The 18011-nt window shown below is 46.3% G+C and overlaps 1 protein-coding gene across 3 annotated transcripts in view; it reads right to left on the bottom strand.

Moving 5' to 3' along the window:
• The window catches only part of Pax5 (paired box 5), a 177690-nt gene that overhangs the window by 88874 nt on the left and 70805 nt on the right, over window positions 1-18011 (bottom strand). The gene's annotated exons all lie outside the window — the stretch shown is intronic.

The following is an 18011-nucleotide window of genomic DNA, read 5'->3' as shown; positions in this document are numbered from 1 at the left end:
GCAGGGTATCGCAAACCCCCTTACAGATGGTGAGCACGAGGTACAGGTGCCAAGTACCATGAAAGTGTGAAAACCAGCCCCCATCAGCAAATAAAAAGGGAAAAAAAGTGCAAGAGAAAGAACGCCGCCCTGATCAACCCTCGGTCACTGTCCTTAGCCCTGTCGCATCACAGATGAGAATACTGAGGCTGAGGAACATGCAGAGCAGGGGCAAATGCATGTGCTGATTCCCGAGTCTATGTTCATTTCTCTGTTTCTCGATTGCCTTGCGGTGAAGCGCTGCTGCCCAGGGCAGGGGGGGGGGGTGGCAGCTGCAAGGCCAGGTGTGACTTCTCACAGTCTCCAGCATCTTCACCTACTGCTAACTAAACCTCCCGCCTCAGTGCCCACTCCCTCTGCCCCTCAGATCCTCGCTCAATAATGACGTACGTCTTCTGGAAAATACTACCAGACTGGGGTGGAGGGGCTGCTTCGTGCTTCAGAGTACAGACTGCTCTAGCAGAGGACCAGAGTTCTGTTCTCAGGACCCAATTCCAGCCCCTGTGGTGAGATACTCACCAAGACATATAACCCAGGCTCCAGGGAATCCAGTGCCCTCTTGTGGCCTCCATGGGCAATACACTCACGGAAACACCCCTCCCACACACACACACACAAGCATAACAAATGCTACAATTTTAAATATTTTTTAAAAAATAAAACTCCCTTAGATTGGCTCAGTCACAGACATCATTAACTTCACCATTTCTCCTTTTCTTCTTAGTTTCTGTGTATATGCAAATTTCTGTGCACCAGGTACATGCAGTGCCTTCAGAGGGCAGAAGAGGGCATTAGAAGCCCTGGAACTGAAGTTACAGAAGGTTATGAGCTACCATGTGGGTGCTGGAAACAAACTCAGGTCCTCTGCAAGAGCAGCAAGCCCTCTTCACCACTGAGTTATCCCTTTAGCAACCGCCCTCCCCCCATATTCTCCCTTTTAATATTGAAGCTTGTATATGATTTGTTTGTGGTGCTTAGTGTTGAAGCAAGCCTCTGCCACAGAAAGCTCCTACGTGATAAATTCAAAGGATGGACATGCTCAGATCGAATGTCAACATTAACAATTAATCTTCACACACATGGGAAACAATAGAGAAAGGAAGGGCGTGGTATCGTTAAGGCCAAGCTGGGCACCTACCCATCAGCTTGTGGGCTCTGTTCTGTGTTCTTTACCGAAGGTGACACCCTGACTTTACTAGAAGCTGATGGAAGGAGATGCTGCCTGGCCTTAGGTTTCAGCCATTCTGGAGAAGCCCAAATTTCATCTGAGTTGACAGTAAAGAAAAGGTGGGCTCGACGGCAGTGCCGCTTTCTGCTTATGTGCCTTTCTGTCAAGGTTAAATTCGCGCCAGAGCCTCTGATTCCATTACACACTGTCTGCACTTTGCAGTAATGTGTTAATTTCATGAAGCCTGCACCTCGGAACAGGAAACAAAGCATAATAATTATTTTCAGGGCTAATGCCTATAATTTATTTAAACAAGCAAGCCGTTTGCCTTGAGACTGTACATGTAAACAAGCCCACTTCTCCTAAAGGCTCAGTTTGGTTTGGTTTAAAGCGTGCCTTGTCCCCTTTCCAGTGATGCTCACATTCATTTAGCTCCTTTCCTGCAAATCAAGGCTCAGATAACACAAATATGCTGGCTAGAAACAAGCTCTGCACAAGCAAACAAAAGCTATCAAGCCAAAGGCAACTGAGACCCATCTCCAATCCCTGCATTCATCCAACGAAACCATCTCTGAGCCCAACTACCCGGCAAAAGCCCCCAAATATCTCATTTTCATTTCCAGAAGAGGAGGAGATTTGATCCTTAAGTGGAAGACAAGTTTGGTGTAACAGGAGGCTGAGAAATCCAGGCAGGCTTCTCCTTGCCACCCCGTGTCAAGCTCACAAAGAGAAAAATCATACCATCCGACATGGTTGGGAGAGTTTAATCCAAAGCAGTGCTAATTAATACCCCGGCTTTTCCAGAAGCCGGTGCCACATACAGCTGCAAGGGCAGCAAGGCTGTTCTCCCTTCAATTTTATGGGAAGAACATTTTCATCACTAAGCCGCCTCCCATGCCCTCCTCTCTTCGCCAGATTAGCCCCAAGAAGGAAGCAGGCACGATCCATCTTTCGGTACCCCTTCGTTTCCCATTAATTTTATTATTTATATTCCGTTTGAAAAGTTATTGGCAACTCATCGTGCACCTGGCCAGAGCCCTTCTCCAACAGGCGGTGGCACCTTCCTGAGTCCCCTTATAAAGGGAAGTCTGGGCATTTGTCATCAGAACTGATCAACTTTTTTGATATCGATCTTGGAGAAAAAGTCAACCCAGTGGCAGACACCCCTCCCCATAAGCGTGGATGGTTCTAAGTGTGCCCTTCTGTGAAATCTGTGTCACAGCCCTGGGGAAGACGCTATTGTACCCTTTACTCCCAGACAAATGTCCTCAGTTTCTACCCCATTTTTAACCCAAACTGCCAGAACCCAGGCAGACCGCACTTCTTACCATTTTGTTCTCAAACCCCACGTGCTTCAGGCTGTCTCTTTCCAACCTCCTAGAGGGACCCCCAAATCCAATCTAAATGTTTCGAATTTACCTGTTTGTCTTTTATACATATAAATAGCTGCATTTCCATTCTCTCTTTGTTTCTCATTTTCATTTGGTTCTAATATCTGCATGTAAATGTCGGAAAATAGCATCTGTAATTGGAGATTATGAAGTATGGCCAGCTCCTGACAGGCTGCTAAGGAAGATGGATTATCCTCATTTTTCTGTAAATTTTGTCAATTTTGGAATTCATAAGCTATCAACACTGATCAAAATGGGACTTCACAGCTGTGTCAAAAAAGGGGGGGTGGGAGTGGGCGTGAGAGCGCACACGAGCAAGAGAGCGCAGAAGCAGCATGGGCAAAGCAGATTGGATGCCAGCATCATAGGTGCCACCCTTGGTCCCTTGGTCCCCTCCCCTCCACCCTAGGATCTCCCTCAGCCCCAGCTCTGGTCCCCTGGCTAAATCAAATAGCTAAATCACAAGACTGAGGGGCCGCAAATCCTCTAAGGCGCCCACTCCAACCCGGACTTAATTTATTGCTTGCGCTGCCTGCCTTATTTATCCCGAGGAGGAGTCCGCGGCGCTCTCTGCTCAGGCCTCAGAGGTGTTAGCTCCTTCCAGACCATCACAGCCCACTTGGGGCAATTGTGTTGGTCTCTCTCTCTCAATTTTCCCATTACTGGGAGTAAGTACTGTTGGGACTCTGTAATAGCCCGACTGCAGCCCATATCAATAACAGATGAGGTTTAATCGTCCAACACAAAAATTATTTAGGCGCAGTAAGGACATTCAATGTCATTTGCATAATGGCATTTCTATCGCACGCACCTAACCCGTCTTGCATAAACAAGGCCTTGGGACCATAAATAATAATAAATCATGACGTCTGCACGCCTCTTGTGGTAATAGGAGCCACTCTTTGTGAAAATTATTTCGGCAGGAAATGGGCACTGTAATTTTAAAGACATGTGGCGCGGTGAGACACGGTAAATCACGTGCAGCTTGGAGACCTGCCCTCAGCCTGTGGTGACATACTGGAGCACTGCAGAATGCCAGGCCTCCAGGGAGAAAACATCCTGAGCCTCTAGAACAGCCACTAGAATGTGCCACTGTCCCACCAGGATGCTCAGAGACCAGCAAGAAGGAGAATCGACTTGGACCCACAGAAGTTTCTAGGCCTCTAGGTCAGATGCCTTCTTTGTTCCCGGAGAATGGAAGCTCCCTCAGGGCAGCTGCTTTAATCCACCATGTTCCTCCTCGTCTCCTCTGTACCTAGTACAGTTTCTGGACCCAAGCTCTGGAAATATCCTGATGTCAGGTAACGATAGAAGGGGATCTCGGGACTGGGCGGTGAGAGGATGAGAAGGGCTTGGAAACCCAGCTTTGAAAAGCACAGGCAGAGGCATGTCCCCAAAGAGGAGTCCGCAATGGACTGGCACAGAAGAGCTGCTGTCCCTGATGTGGTGATGGCAGCTCAAAAACACCCAGGAGACTCTGTCATACTGCAGGCAGCTGTGCCGGAGGCGGATCACACACAGATGGCGAGGCTGGCTGGGAACGCCAGCCCTTCCTGTCAGACCCGTGGCCTCACCTCCCCAAGCTTCAACTTCCTCCTCTGTGGAACACACCTAACCTAATGCTTTGCAGGGCAACCCTGAACAGCAGACCACAGACTGCACGGAGAGGGAGCACACAGAGCTCTGTAGGAGAAGCCAGCTCAAGCACCCGCTCAGCTTCTTCCTGTGTGTGTTTTAGAACAAATACACCTCAGATTTCTATCCCAGATAAGGACATAATGACCAGTGCTACTGGGAGACAATGCGGTTGTGTGATGAAGTGCTTTGTTTACTTACACGAAGGCTTGGTATCCATGAAGCGTTAGGAGAAAGGAGTTTCTCTGTTCCTACCTCCGGGTCCTCTTCTGCTACTCTCACCCCCTGACAACACCCTGAGAAATCTCTAGCCGGATGCGCAACAAATCTCCAGACAGGAGCATCAGCCCAGCCATCCCCGCCCTGTGCTCAGTGTACACGTAGAGAGGAGATATTGTGTGGTCCACTCGTTTCCCTGAGACTCTAATGGATGAAGCATCCTACTTCCGGGCCTTGGCACTTGCTGATGGAACAAAGAGCCTATCTGGACATTTAACAGCAGACGCTGTATTTGTTTCCCAAAATAAGGAGAGAAAACATGCTCCATGCTCCATGGAGTCCAGCCTTTCTGACCTTTAGAGGCTTGGGCAGACAGCACAAAGTGCTGGGTATGGTGTGAAGGTTTAAGGTGTGGTACTCTTGAGCTCAGGAAAGAGAGGGGTTCTGGTACAAGCCTTGCTTTCACCAAAACACACCTAGTTTTGCTCGAAAGTGAAAGCCTGGAGTTTAGTTTTTAGTATTGTACCAACACTGGTTTCTTAGTTTTGGTAAATGCTGAGCTGTGGTTAGGCCAGACATTAACGCTAGGGGAAACTGGGTGATAGGTATGTGGGAACTGGCTGATCCACTTCTACAACTTTTCTGAAAACTTTCTGTAATTTTTTCAAAATTAAAGTGTATGAGGGGGAGCAGACCTCACTCACAGTCAAAAAAGAACAAATTAAAACCACAACATCTCATTTCTCGTCTTCCAGACTGAAAAGGTTGAAGCCATAGTTCCTAGAGCCAGGCCTTACTCTTACAGGGGCATGAGCCTCATAGGGGAGCAGTTTAAATCTGTATTTAAAAATTCATGGTGTTCCGGTAGGAGAAATGGAGAAAAAGAGAGGCCCCTTGGGGAAGGGAGAGGGAGGTAAATACAAGAGAAGGAAAGGGGTGGGCAAAATAACAATACGGGTGTCTGAAAAAGCCACCAGGAATTATTCTAAGAACTATTTATCCTAAAATGCAGCCATAATGCATGTGATTCCATGAATAAATATACATATATAGCTTTAATTAGCCTTTCTCATCAAGGCTCATAATCCTGCCCCCAAGAGCCGAAGACTACCTAACAAAACCCCCAACCCCAGACATGGGAGGCCTTCTTTGGTTTGTTGGTCAGGACTTTCTAAGAGAGCCCCAGAACATACAGACTACTGATGCTGCCCTTAGCTAGCTCTCAAAGGTGGAAGGTTACTCTTCCCTATTGCTGAAGGAAGACATCATGAACTTCAGACACAGAGCCCAGAGACCCCTGAGTTAAATATGACCTGAAAGCCTCCTCCCTGAAGACCAGCATTCATGGTACCAGAAGGTGCAACGCAAGCTTCCAAAGGAGGAGGCAACTGACAGGCTACCCTGCTATGGCACCTATGAACCTTATCCACAACCAGCATGGCATGATGACGTACGGACGCAGCAGTGGCGTGCTCACCTTATGGTAGCCGGCTGTTTTCTAATTAGACTTAAGACTTGCTCATCAAGAGGGAGACCTTGCCTGGTCCTGCAGGTCTAGCTAACTACTCAGTGCTAATGAAATCATGGTTATTGGAGGAGAGTCTACAGCCTTCAATGCACTAAACCAGCATAATCCATAACCACAATCTATAAACATTTGTCCTTATACCCACAGTTAAGAGCAGTTGTCTTGCCGGGCGGTGGTGGTGCACGCCTTTAATCCCAGCACTTGGGAGGCAGAGGCGGGAGAACTCTGTGAGTTTGAGGCCAGCCTGGTTTATAAGAGCTAGTTCCAGGACAGGCTCCAAAGCTACAGAGAAACCCTGTCTCAAAAAAAAAAACCATAAATAAATAAATGGAGTAGTTGTCTCCTCTCATCAAGGAAACATCTTTACTACCAAAGGAGACCACTACAGAAAACCACAGCCAATCAAAATGCACAGCTGAGGAGCCCAATCCCAATGGATACATCTACAAGACACTCCTGCACCTAAGACTCAGGGGACATTGTGGAAGAGGGCATGGAAAGAGTTGGAGGATCAGGGAGTCTGCTGTGAGGCTGTCTCTCCTAGTAACATCAGAAGCTACACTGGTAAAGTCTCACCAACATGATTGCCCAACAAGAGCTGCCAGACTGGATGGGGGAAAGACCACAAGGCCTCAACCCCACACAAGGAGCTACAGGCAAAGCTGGGAATATAAAAGTGGTCCTCCCCAGGGACAAGTACACCAACTGGTTATTCAGTGTCAAATGGTCAGCCCTGAAAACATATATACAAGTTACATCATAGGGATTAGACAAGTTCCATTTAGGAATATATATGTATAAACACACACACACACACACACACACACACACACACACACACACACACATATATATATGCATGTAATAAAAATTAGTGGAAGAAGAGGTCATGAATTTGAAAGAGAATGGGGAGGGATATGTGGAAGGGTTTGGAGGGCAGAAAGGGAAGGGATAACTATTATAATTAAATTATAATCTCAAAAATAAATAAACAAAAATATTTTTAAAAAGAAAAAATTCATAATGCACATATACCAAGCCAGCCATTCTATCCCTGAGAACATATGTCAGGAGAGTGTCTCACAGACAGAAAGAAACATGAGGGGAAATGCTCACTACAAACTTTTAAGAAGAAAACTATCAGAAGCAACCAAAAGCACACACCCTACACAATCTTCGATAGCTCACACGGTAGAATGTTATTATAACTGTTATAAAGAGAATAAAACAAAGCTGGGTGCAGTGGTGCACACTGGGAGATGGAGGCAGGAGGGTAAGGCATTCAAGACCAGTCTCATCTATATTAGCAAGTTCGAGGCCAGCGTGAGCTATATGAGACCTTGTTTCAAAATTTAAAGAAAAAAAAAAGAAAAGCAGCAGCACATTTTAAAACAACATCTATGTAGTGTGTGTGTGTGTGTGTGTGTGTGTGTGCACATTAATGCCACAACGTACACATGGCAGTCACAGCACAAGCTGCAGAAGACAGTTTTATTTTCTTTTCCATCGTGTGGACTCTGGATCAGACTCAGGGGGTCAGGCTTGGTGGCAAGTGACTTTACCCTTGAGCCATCTCACCAGCTCCAAAAAGCAGCATTTTATTTCTGTGGAACAATCCCAAGAAACGCTCGTTAACAGAAGACAGCAAAAATAGAAAACTGAACACAGTGTGCTACCATCTGTGTTCCAAAGTAGGAGGTCACAGCGGCTATGCTGCACCTGTGCTTCTCCAGCACCTTTCACCTTGTTTTGGGGGTCTCCCACTGTCCTGGAGCTGGTCAATTAGGCTACTCTGGGATGGGTGCGGTGAAGGGTGTGCCCGGACACTTTCCCACCTGAATGGTTCATAGGGTCCCACTGGCAGTGGCTCCGGTCCCATCTCCCATTCCTCATTTCAAATGGCCATCCTGGTCTCCAGGGCACGAGCCTGGGGTTTCACACACCTAGAGTGACTTTTCAAAGCCAGAACTTGGTGTTGCCATGGAGCTAATCGCATTTGCTGCCTTCAGCGTTCTTGGAGACCTAACTGAGAGAGCTTGTGAGTTCAACCCTTGCGTGCTTGCCTACCCACAAGCCACACCTTTGCAGATGGTTTAGTATAAGGAAAAGAGTTAGATCACTGTCCAAGGAAAAAGAGTAAATATTATCTCAAGAGCATTTTCATAATAAAAGTCCCTGAAATCGAGAAACTTCGAGAGGGACAAAGAAGTCTTCCAACAACTTTTAGTCTATTGAACATTATCAAATTGGTTAACATCGATTGCTCTATAACTCATTTCCCACTTTCCAGGAAAGACTGAAGAGAGCTCACATAATGCAAAAAAATACAGAGAAGTGTAGAGGGGGGATAAAAGAAAGCCCAAATCAGAGCCTGAAATAGGAGCAAGGAGCCAACGAGATGACTCAGCGGGAAGAGGCATTTGTCACCCAGCTTGGTGACCTGAGTTTGATAGTCAGGATTCATGTGGTGGAGAGAACAGACTCCTGAAGGTTGTCCTCCACCCTCCACATGAGCACGTACACAGGATAAATAAAGCATGGAGACAAATAACAACTGTAGTAATGAAAATGGATCACACATGACATGGTGGGCATAGTCTCTCCACTTCACAGGGATCCTCGGCTAACTCTCCTACAGCTCAAGAAAGCTCACTCTCATTATGTCCATTTTGCAGACTGAGAAACTGAGACTTAGCAAGGCTACCTCGCCTGTCCAAGATTCTGAGGTTGATGGTTGTTGGAGCCAGGCTAGAACTCACAGCCTTGATGACCCTGATCTCCACACCCCCAAGACCAAGATGATCAAGATGAGAAACAGATGGAGATGCTGCAGGAGGAGCCACTCTTGGTTCTCCTCACTACCACCTGGAGAAGAGAAAGCGACGAGCAGCTTCACAGAGGCCATGAGAGGAGACCTGTGTGGTACTCAGCGCTCTCAGACTGACTGTCATCCGGGCACTATTTCTCCCAGCCCCCTAAGAATCAATGGAGTCATTGACGGTCATCCCATGGGTGACCTTATACAGAGGAGGTCATGGATCACCTCAAAGTGCAACTCAGGGAAAGTAACACTGAGGACACCATCTAGGTGGCCCAGTCACCCAATTGAAAACATTTTAGAATAAGTGGAAGACATAGACGTTGTACGCTGCCCAGCAGTGCTCCCCAGGAATCACATGTATGGGCTGAACTAGCAACAGTGGGAAGCACTCTAAGTCCTAGCCAACGATAACAGAGAAACCTCTGTCTTTAGACACATGCAGACCTGGCTAGGAGAGGTACTGGTATCCTCTTGGGAAAGCCAAGCGGCCTGAAAGAGACCCAGGCTGGAGTCACTGACAGACCGCGTTGGGAAGAGTGTCTGTAGAAGTGTCTTGGATCCTCTCCAACAAAGAGCGCTACAGTCAAGACCTTAGAATCCTTACTGTCAGAAGACTATGATCTGGAAGACTCTTGGGACAGATGTAACCACACTCCTGTCTCTGCCATAAAAAAAAAAGGAAATAAAAACTCCCTTTGGATAGCTGGTTTTGACCAGTGCTGCTTCCAGTATCTTCCAACATCGAATTGATGTCAAGATAAACAAATCAAATAGATGGTGGAAGAGATTGGTATTTCTAGATCAGTTCAAACAGAAAATAGTAGCTTTTATTTTAAGATACTAAAGTCATAGCTATTCTTTCTAGCGAATTCCACCCACTGGTCCACGTCCCTCTGTCGTTGTCCATGAGAGTTAGTTAGAAGATCATATGTGGAACCAACATTGGGGTGATTGTTTCTAGAGGTCTCCACCTACTGAGTCTGGGACAGGTTCTTATTGCGGTAAAGAAGCTTCTTTTTCTAGAACTATGACAGCATGCTTGATTTTTTTAGATTCCTGACTAGCTCCAGGACCTATTCCATGGCTTAAAATTGGGCTGGAGAGATGGCTCAGCAGTTAAGAGCATTCCTGCTCTTCCAAAGGTCCTGAGTTCAATTCCCATCAACCACATGGTGGCTCACAACCATCTGTAATGAGATCTGGTGCCCTCTTCTGGCCTGCAGACATACACACAGACAGAATATTGTATACATAATAAATAATAAAATAAATAAATAAATAAAAAATATATATAAATAAAATAAATAAATATTGTTAAAAAAATTCAGGTGGTCCACTTGTGCTCTGGGAAATACACACAGGAACGAATGTGAGGAGCAGCGATGCCTGCCTTGTGGTGGAATTCTTCTTTTTTTAATCTCTTAAAGCAATCTTCTCCCATTTTACATACCAATCCAATTCCCTCTCTCTCCTCTCCTCCTGCTCCCCGAACCTTCCACCCCACTTGAACCCCCATCCACACCTCAGAGAGAGTAAGGCTTCCCATGGGGAGTCAACAAAGTCTGCATATCACTTTGGAGCAGAACCAAGTCCCTCCTCCCCCCATATCTAGGCTGAGCAAGGCATCCCTCCAAAGAGAATGGGTTCCAAAAAGCCAATTCAAGCACTAGGGATAAACCCTGGTCCCACTGCCAGTGGCCCCACAGACTGCCCTAGCCTCACAACTGTCGCCCACATTCAAAGGGCCTACTTTGGGCCTATGCAGGGCCCCCCCCACCCCTGCTGTCAGTCCAGAGTCAGTGAGCTCTCACTAGTTCAGGTCAGGTGCTTCTGTGGGTGTCCCCATCATGATCTTGACCCCTTTGCTCATATTATCATTCTTCTCTCTCTTCGACTAGACTCTGGGAGCTCAGCCCGGGGCTAGCTGTGGATCTCTGCATCTGCTTCCAGTAGTTACTGGATGAAGTTTCTGTGATGAAAATTAAGGCCATCATCAATCTGATTACAGGGGCAGGCCAGTTCAGGCACTCTCTCCTCTACTGCTTAGGGTCTTAGCTGAGGTCATCCTTGTGGATCCCTGAGAATTTCCCTAGTGCCAGGTTTCTTGCTAGCCCCATAATGGCTCCCTCAATCAAGAAATCTCTTTCCTTGTTCTCCCTCTCTGTCCTTCCCCTATCTCAACCATTCCATTCCCTCATGTTCTCCTCTCCCTTCCCTTCCCTCTCCCCCTCCCAATTTTCTCAGGAGTTCTTTCTATTTTTGCTTCACATGGGTATCTATGTATCTCTCTCTTAGGCTTCTCCTGGCTACCTAGATTCTCTGGGGTTGTGGATTATAGGCTGGTTAGCCTTTGCTTTATGTCTAATATCCCCTTATGGGTTCAGTAGCTGGGCCACACCCCTTGGAGAAACTTGAAGCAGTTCTTGACCACTAGGCAGTTCCACAACAGACTGTGTGAGCCCATGACCCCCTTTCTGTACTTAGCTCCCAACCTTCAGAACAATACAATGATGAGTCGGCCAAGGCAAAACAGGGCAAAGTGATCGCCTTTACCAGATCCCATACATCGATGTTGGCCTTTTCTTTCTTGTCTGTTTATTTTATTTTAATTTGGTGCATTATACATACTGCACACACACCCCACCACTGAGCTTCTCCCTCAGGTCTTAAAGAGAATCAAAAGTGTCCTCCTCAAACCCCATGCTGCCCAGGACACAGGCAACAAGGGACTTTTTCTCCAGACAGCCCATATTCTGTAAATTGGTGGCCAGATTCCATCCTACATGCATTCATAATAAATTAACATGCCTGTTCCTAGAAGAACGTCCCACAGAGAAGCCACAGCAGATCCAGATGTGGCCTCGGGAGGCCACCAATCCATACTCAACACCCAAAAGCGAAGAGCTCCGAAGCTGAAAAGATGAGAATATTTTCCTGAAAGGTTTTCTAAGGATTGAACTGGATGATGCAAAGTAATTAATCGTGTGCATTGTCCAGATTATGTACACACACATATAACATTTAATTACATGTATGCACGTGTGTATACATAGGTATAAACTAAGAACAGTATAGAGAACATGTATATGTAAGTCTATAGTATAGGCCTTCCGGAACCATCGCTCACACCTTGTTGCACCTCCTACTCGGGCCGCCCAGACAGAGCACACTCACGTCCATGCCCTTTTTGTCACTCATCCTCCTCCCCTTTGCTTTCCATGTGACAATCCCTTGCTGGGGCAGGCGGGAGCCCTGTCTGTATCGTTTAGACATTCTCTGGGGGTGTCAGAATCCGGATCAGTAACCCGCGAGTGTCTCCTGAGTGCAGGGTTAGATTCCAACACCAGACTGATCCTGGCTTCTCCTTAGGGCCCTGCCATGTGGGCCATGCAGTGCAGCCCGAGCGTGAGTGACAGTGACAAGCGTCTCTGGGAACAGCTCCCTCCCTTCCTCCAGGAGGGATCTTCCAAGCCTCGCTGGCTGGCCCCTCTGAATCTCTCTCTAAGTTTGTAGCACCTCCCGCCCCTCCGCTTTGAGCAATATCCAACTCCTGTCATGTCCCCTGCTTCTCCAGAAAGGAAACAGGAATGCCCTTGTTTGCAGAACTAGAACTATTCATGTCCAACCAGAATTAATAATTTATTACAAGGGTTTCTCAGCTCCTCCAGCAGAAGTCCTAAAAGTGGTACAAATTGTTATTTTCATTGCTTTAACAGGATTTCCCCTAGAAGCCTGAGTTCATTTGCCAGTATAATCTGTAGCCAGTAAATGCAGAGAAAGTCTGGGGAGGAGAAAGCCCCAGCCACTCAATGGCACAAAGGCTCTACCGCTGCAGGCAAATGGGGCCCCTGGACCATTGCAGGGGGAATGGGACCTCTGGACCACTGCAGAGGGGATGGGACCTCTGGACCACTGCAGGGGAGATGGGACCTCTGGACCACTGCAGGGGGAATGGGACCTCTGGACCACTGCAGAGGGGATGGGACCTCTGGACCACTGCAGAGGGGATGGGACCTCTGGACCACTGCAGAGGGGATGGGACCTCTGGACCACTGCAGAGGGGATGGGACCTCTGGACCACTGCAGGGGGGATGGGACCTCTGGACCACTGCAGAGGGGATGGGACCTCTGGACCACTGCAGAGGGGATGGGACCTCTGGACCACTGCAGAGGGGATGGGACCTCTGGACCACTGAAGGCAGATGGAGCCCCTGGACCAGTGCTCCTCTCTACTCCAGGTCTAGGCATTCTGATGCAAACTGGATCCTGCCCCGCCCTGCCCTATCTGTTGTAGGATATTTGATCACACTGTGAAGTCAGAGATTGCATTATTTATGGAAAAAAAACCTGTTTTCTAGTTGTGGTGCCCTAGCACATACCTTTAATCCAAGAGTTTTCTGCCTGAAAATTTTTAACAGGATTAAACAAAGTCAACCATAGATCAAGAGGCAGAGAAACAACCAATTGGTAGGATATTTTTAAAATAATTTATGAAATTATTTATAAAAAGCTATAGAGAACAAGAGGGAGTCAGGAGGATGGATAGAGAGATGCATAGGATGTAGAAGGGAGGGACACTGAGTTTGAAGAGTTTTGTTTGAGACAGTGGAGGAGGCAGGAGGCTTCTGGGACGTTGGCTAAGGAGGAAGTCCAGCTAGGGGCTTTCTCTCTCTCTGAACTAGCAGGCTTTCACCCCAGCATCTGGCTCTGGAGTCTTTATTGGTAGTAAAGCCAAACCATTGAGATTTATTCAAAACAACACCTACCTGCTGGGATTTCTAGCGCTCTTTATTCTAAGCCCGTTTTACACTCATCTCACTTAATCAAGGCAGCACTGTGACAAAGGTTATCATTGTCCCTACGTGAGATATGAGGAGGCTGAGGTGAAAGCACTGACACTCGAGCATCTTTAAACACCTTTATCCAAGAAGGTAGAAAAGTAAACCCTTGCCAGGAAGTGATGGGAATCTGATGGATTCCCATGGTCATCTGTCTATGTGTTACTTTCATTGGTTAATAAAGAAACTGCCTTGGCCTTTGATAGGACAGAAAATTAGGCAGGCGGAGTAAACAGAAGAGGATGCTGGGTAGAAGGCAGTGAAGCAGATGCTATAGCTCTCCTCTCTGAGACAGAAGCAGGTTAAGAATCTTCCTGGTAAGCCACCACCTCGTGGTGCTACACAGATTAATAGAAATGGGTTAATCAAGATGTGAGAGTTAGCCTGTAAGAGGCTAGAATTAATGGGCCAGGCAGTGTTTAAAAGAATACGGTTTCTGTGTAATTATTTCGGGTAAAGCTAGCTGGGCGGGAACGCAGCCGCGGCTCACCACTACAGAGCAGGAATCATTGATCAAACCCAAAAGCAGGAGGCTCCGACAGATGCTGCAAGTAAGACTGTGCTTCCTCCAGGAAGCTCACAACCAGTGTAAGAGGTTGTAACAGTGCCTGGCCACTGGTACCCTCTCCAATGGGAGGCATGCCTCCCTTCTATCTCTGGGGCTGGCTGAAAAAGGCTAGGTCTGCAGGCTTCATGATTCTTGGCCTTACCCAACTACACCTTGCTGTCTGCTGTAATACCTCCTCAGGTCTCCGCTCACCTGCCCACGTCAATCTTCCACACACACCTGACCGCTCCAGCTTCCTCCAGACCTTCCACCTCGTGTTCACCTGCCCTGAAATTCCCTGAGTCACCGTTCAAGAGCCATCTGCTGCCAGTCTCTTCACAGAGCCCGGGGCTGTCAGATTCAGCTCAGATGTTTGAATACCAGGCTGCAGCAGGTGGTGGTCCTCAGCTCAGAACATAGGCATGACTAAAAATTCCATCATTTCCCCAAGACATAAGTCGCTTCCCTTGATTTCCCCTGGGGCCCTGGTTTTGTCCCTTGCACCACAAAGATACCTGTTTCCTCTGTGCTCCCACGGGAGCCTTCCTGAGTCAGACAATACCCTTGGTAGTCACTGTGTTTCCTTTTCTCCCGGCAAGACAGTTCCAGTTCCTTGAAGGACAAGCTTAGAGGTGGAGAAGTTGGGTGGTGTGAGCAACTGTTAACGCTGGCATTGTGGGGGGCAGTTTAGGTGAGGAACAAGAAGACAGCCTCCCATTTTTGTATATTACTGACTTACTGTTTGGATTTTTTACAATGTATTACATTCCTTCTGGAATAGACTGTATTGGGATAGACCTTATTGAAATGGACTCTGTTGGCCATTTTCTGATTTTCTGAGACTTTCTAATTTTCCTTAGACTTTTACCTTTGGGGGGAAAATGCACCCAGGGGCTGTATTAAAAATGGCTCAGCAGTTAAGAGCATTAGCAGCTACTGCAGAGGGCCAAGGTTTGTTCCCAGCACCCTCGTGGTGACTCACAGCCATATATAGCTCCAATTCCAGGGGATACAGCACCTTCTTCTGGCCTCTGAGGGCACTGCACACACACAGTACGAAGATGTGTCTGCAGGTAAGCAGACAGAGGATTCCATAAATGTTTTCAAGGTCACGCTCTGCTCCAGGTGCTGTTCCACTTCAATGCTCAGCTATGGTGTAGATGCATGGCTAGATACTCTCATTGTGTGTGTGTGTGTGTGTGTGTGTGTGTGTGTGTGTGTGTGTGTGTGTGTGTTTTCCACCAGGACTTAAAATTTTTGGCACATGGATTTTTTTTCCAGGATGTTTATTTTGGGTGTTTCAGGGTTTGTTTTTATTGTTGTTTTAATCAAATCAAATGAAGATTTATTAAGAAATACTAAGATAGAACTCTCACAAGTAGGAAGAACTCCAAGAAATTAATGCCTTTGGTTCATAATTACAGTGTGTGTGTGTGTGTGTGTGTGTGTGTGTGTGTGTGTGCACTCATGCATGTGTGAATACTGAGTTGTCATAACACACAGATGGAAACCACAGAAAAACTTGTGGAAATTCTATTCTTCCACCATGTGGGTACCCAGGATTGAATTCGGGTCATCAGGTTTTAAGCGTCTTTACCCACTGAGCCATGTCACTGGACCTTGCTTTGAATCTTCAAATATATTTTCTTTGAACTATGCATTTTACATTTTATTTATTTATTTATTATTTATGTGCACATTTGTCTGTATGAGCATGTTAGAGTCTCTGGAACTGGAGTTACGAACAGTTGTAAGCTGTCATGTAGTTTTTAGGAATTGAACCTGGGTCCTCTAGAAGAGCAGCCACTGCTCTTAACCACTGAGCCACTTCTCCAGTCCATGGACTATGCATTTTTTAACCTTATTGCACTGTGATCAGAGAACACAGTGTCTAGGGTGAGCTGCTGGAGTTGCTCGGACTTGCCGTCCCAGCTGGGGTGCTGTTAGTCCCCTAAGTTCTGTCACCGTATGTAGAGCCTGTGGTTCTGCGACTTGGCCCTCGTGCGAGCTGCTCCATGAAGCTTGTTCACTACATTGCTTGAGTCCTACAAACATCCCTGCCGGTATTTTGTCAGCATGACTGCTTCTCTGGGTTCTTAAAGTCTTCTAACGATATCGGGGAATTTGGGCTAGTAATTGTTGCTGCTGATGTTTGAGACTCTGTGGGTAAGAGCGTAGAAATTGGGGATTGCTCTGCTAATTTCCTTGGAGTTGTTTTTGCTATCATTAAAAAAAAACGACTCCTTTGTCTTCGGGGAGGTTTGGGACCTTAGAATTTATTTTCTCTGGTGGTGCTATTACCAGGCAACTTTTCTGGCTAGCATTGATGGGTCTATATTATCTATTTCATTACTCGAATTCTTTCTGTTTCATCTTGTTTCAAGTTGCTTTCTATAAATAGCATGTTTGTATGCTTTGGTTATGTCACATGACTTAGGATTTTAAAGTTTTTAATTTGACTACTTCCATAGAGTTCTATTGTTTATGATCTAACTTCCTATTTGTCTTGCATTTTTTCTTGTGCCCTTCCTCCCTCGTCTTATCTTCCTTTGGATTTCCTGAGAATCCTCTGTGTCTCTCTTTGTTTCTTCTGGTTTGGAAGTCACGCATTCTGTCACATCTAACAACACGGATTAGAGAGGACCCTGAATTTACTCCTCTGCCCCCAATAGTCCCTCACATGTCTGCCCTCTACCTGGTCAGCATGAGACCTTGGAATGCTGTAGTTGTCAGTATTGCCTGCCATTTTTATCTCTTCTACTTGTGTCTAAATCCTCAAAACTAGCCATGGTTTTGACAGTCAATATAACTTATTGAATAACCTTATTTAGATTATTCTTAATTTGCCGTTGTACTGGTTACCATGACTTCATAAAACCTACTCTCTCCTGTTTTGTGTCCTTCTTGTAGGCAATGTCTAGTTGAGTCCCCTGACTTTTCTTACACCCTCTGCCCTTCGCCATCCTCTGATGGGCCCATTCAGACCACTTACGTCCAGAGTGGTCCTTCCAGAACTGGACTGATAGCTGTTGTTTATAACTTTCTGTTGTGCGGTCTCATTCTTCTCTCCACCCTCCCCTTGCTTTATTCATTTTCCCATGATTCCATTTTGCTTCTTCTGTTAACACTTCCCTTATTCTTTTTAGAAAGTTTTATAAATTACAGTACTTCCCCTGGAATTTGTAATACACAGTTATAATGCTACGCCTACCTCCAAAGTGACATTTCTCCTCATCGGTAGGCAGTACAGGCACTTCCCGTTCCCTCCCTCCTACCCCCGGGACATTGTTGCAATCATTTCCTGTGTCTATTTATATTAATCAATTTATATTAATTACTCCACCCACTGTTACTATTATTAATTTAAACTAGTTACACTGGCTTTAGACCAGTTGAGAACATTAAAAACCATAGGTTTTATTTCATCTTCATTTACTCTGGATTCCTTTCTTGTGCAGCTTAGTTCCTGACTCGGATAATTCTCCTCTCCCTTTAATACTTGAATGCTCCCTTTCTAATGTTTTTGGATTAACTGGCTTCATTTTACGCGTATGAGTGTTTTGTCTGCATATATGTGCGTCAAATGTGTGCAATACCTGTGGAGGTCATAAGACGACGTCAGAGCTCCTGGAACTGGAGTTACAGACGGCTGTGAGCCACTGTGTGGGGGCAAGAGTAACAAGTGCTCTTCACCTCCCAACAATCTCTCCAGTCCCTGAAAATTATTTCTTAGAGAATTTCACATAATGTATTTGAATCATACTGAGCCCCATTCCTCCCCCAACTCCTTCCAGATTCACTCTCTCCTCCCTATCCCCTCAACTT

This window comes from Microtus pennsylvanicus, chromosome 3 (genome assembly GCF_037038515.1).
Source record: "Microtus pennsylvanicus isolate mMicPen1 chromosome 3, mMicPen1.hap1, whole genome shotgun sequence".
NCBI lineage: Eukaryota > Metazoa > Chordata > Mammalia > Rodentia > Cricetidae > Microtus > Microtus pennsylvanicus.
This window is presented reverse-complemented; position numbering and strand designations above follow the sequence as displayed.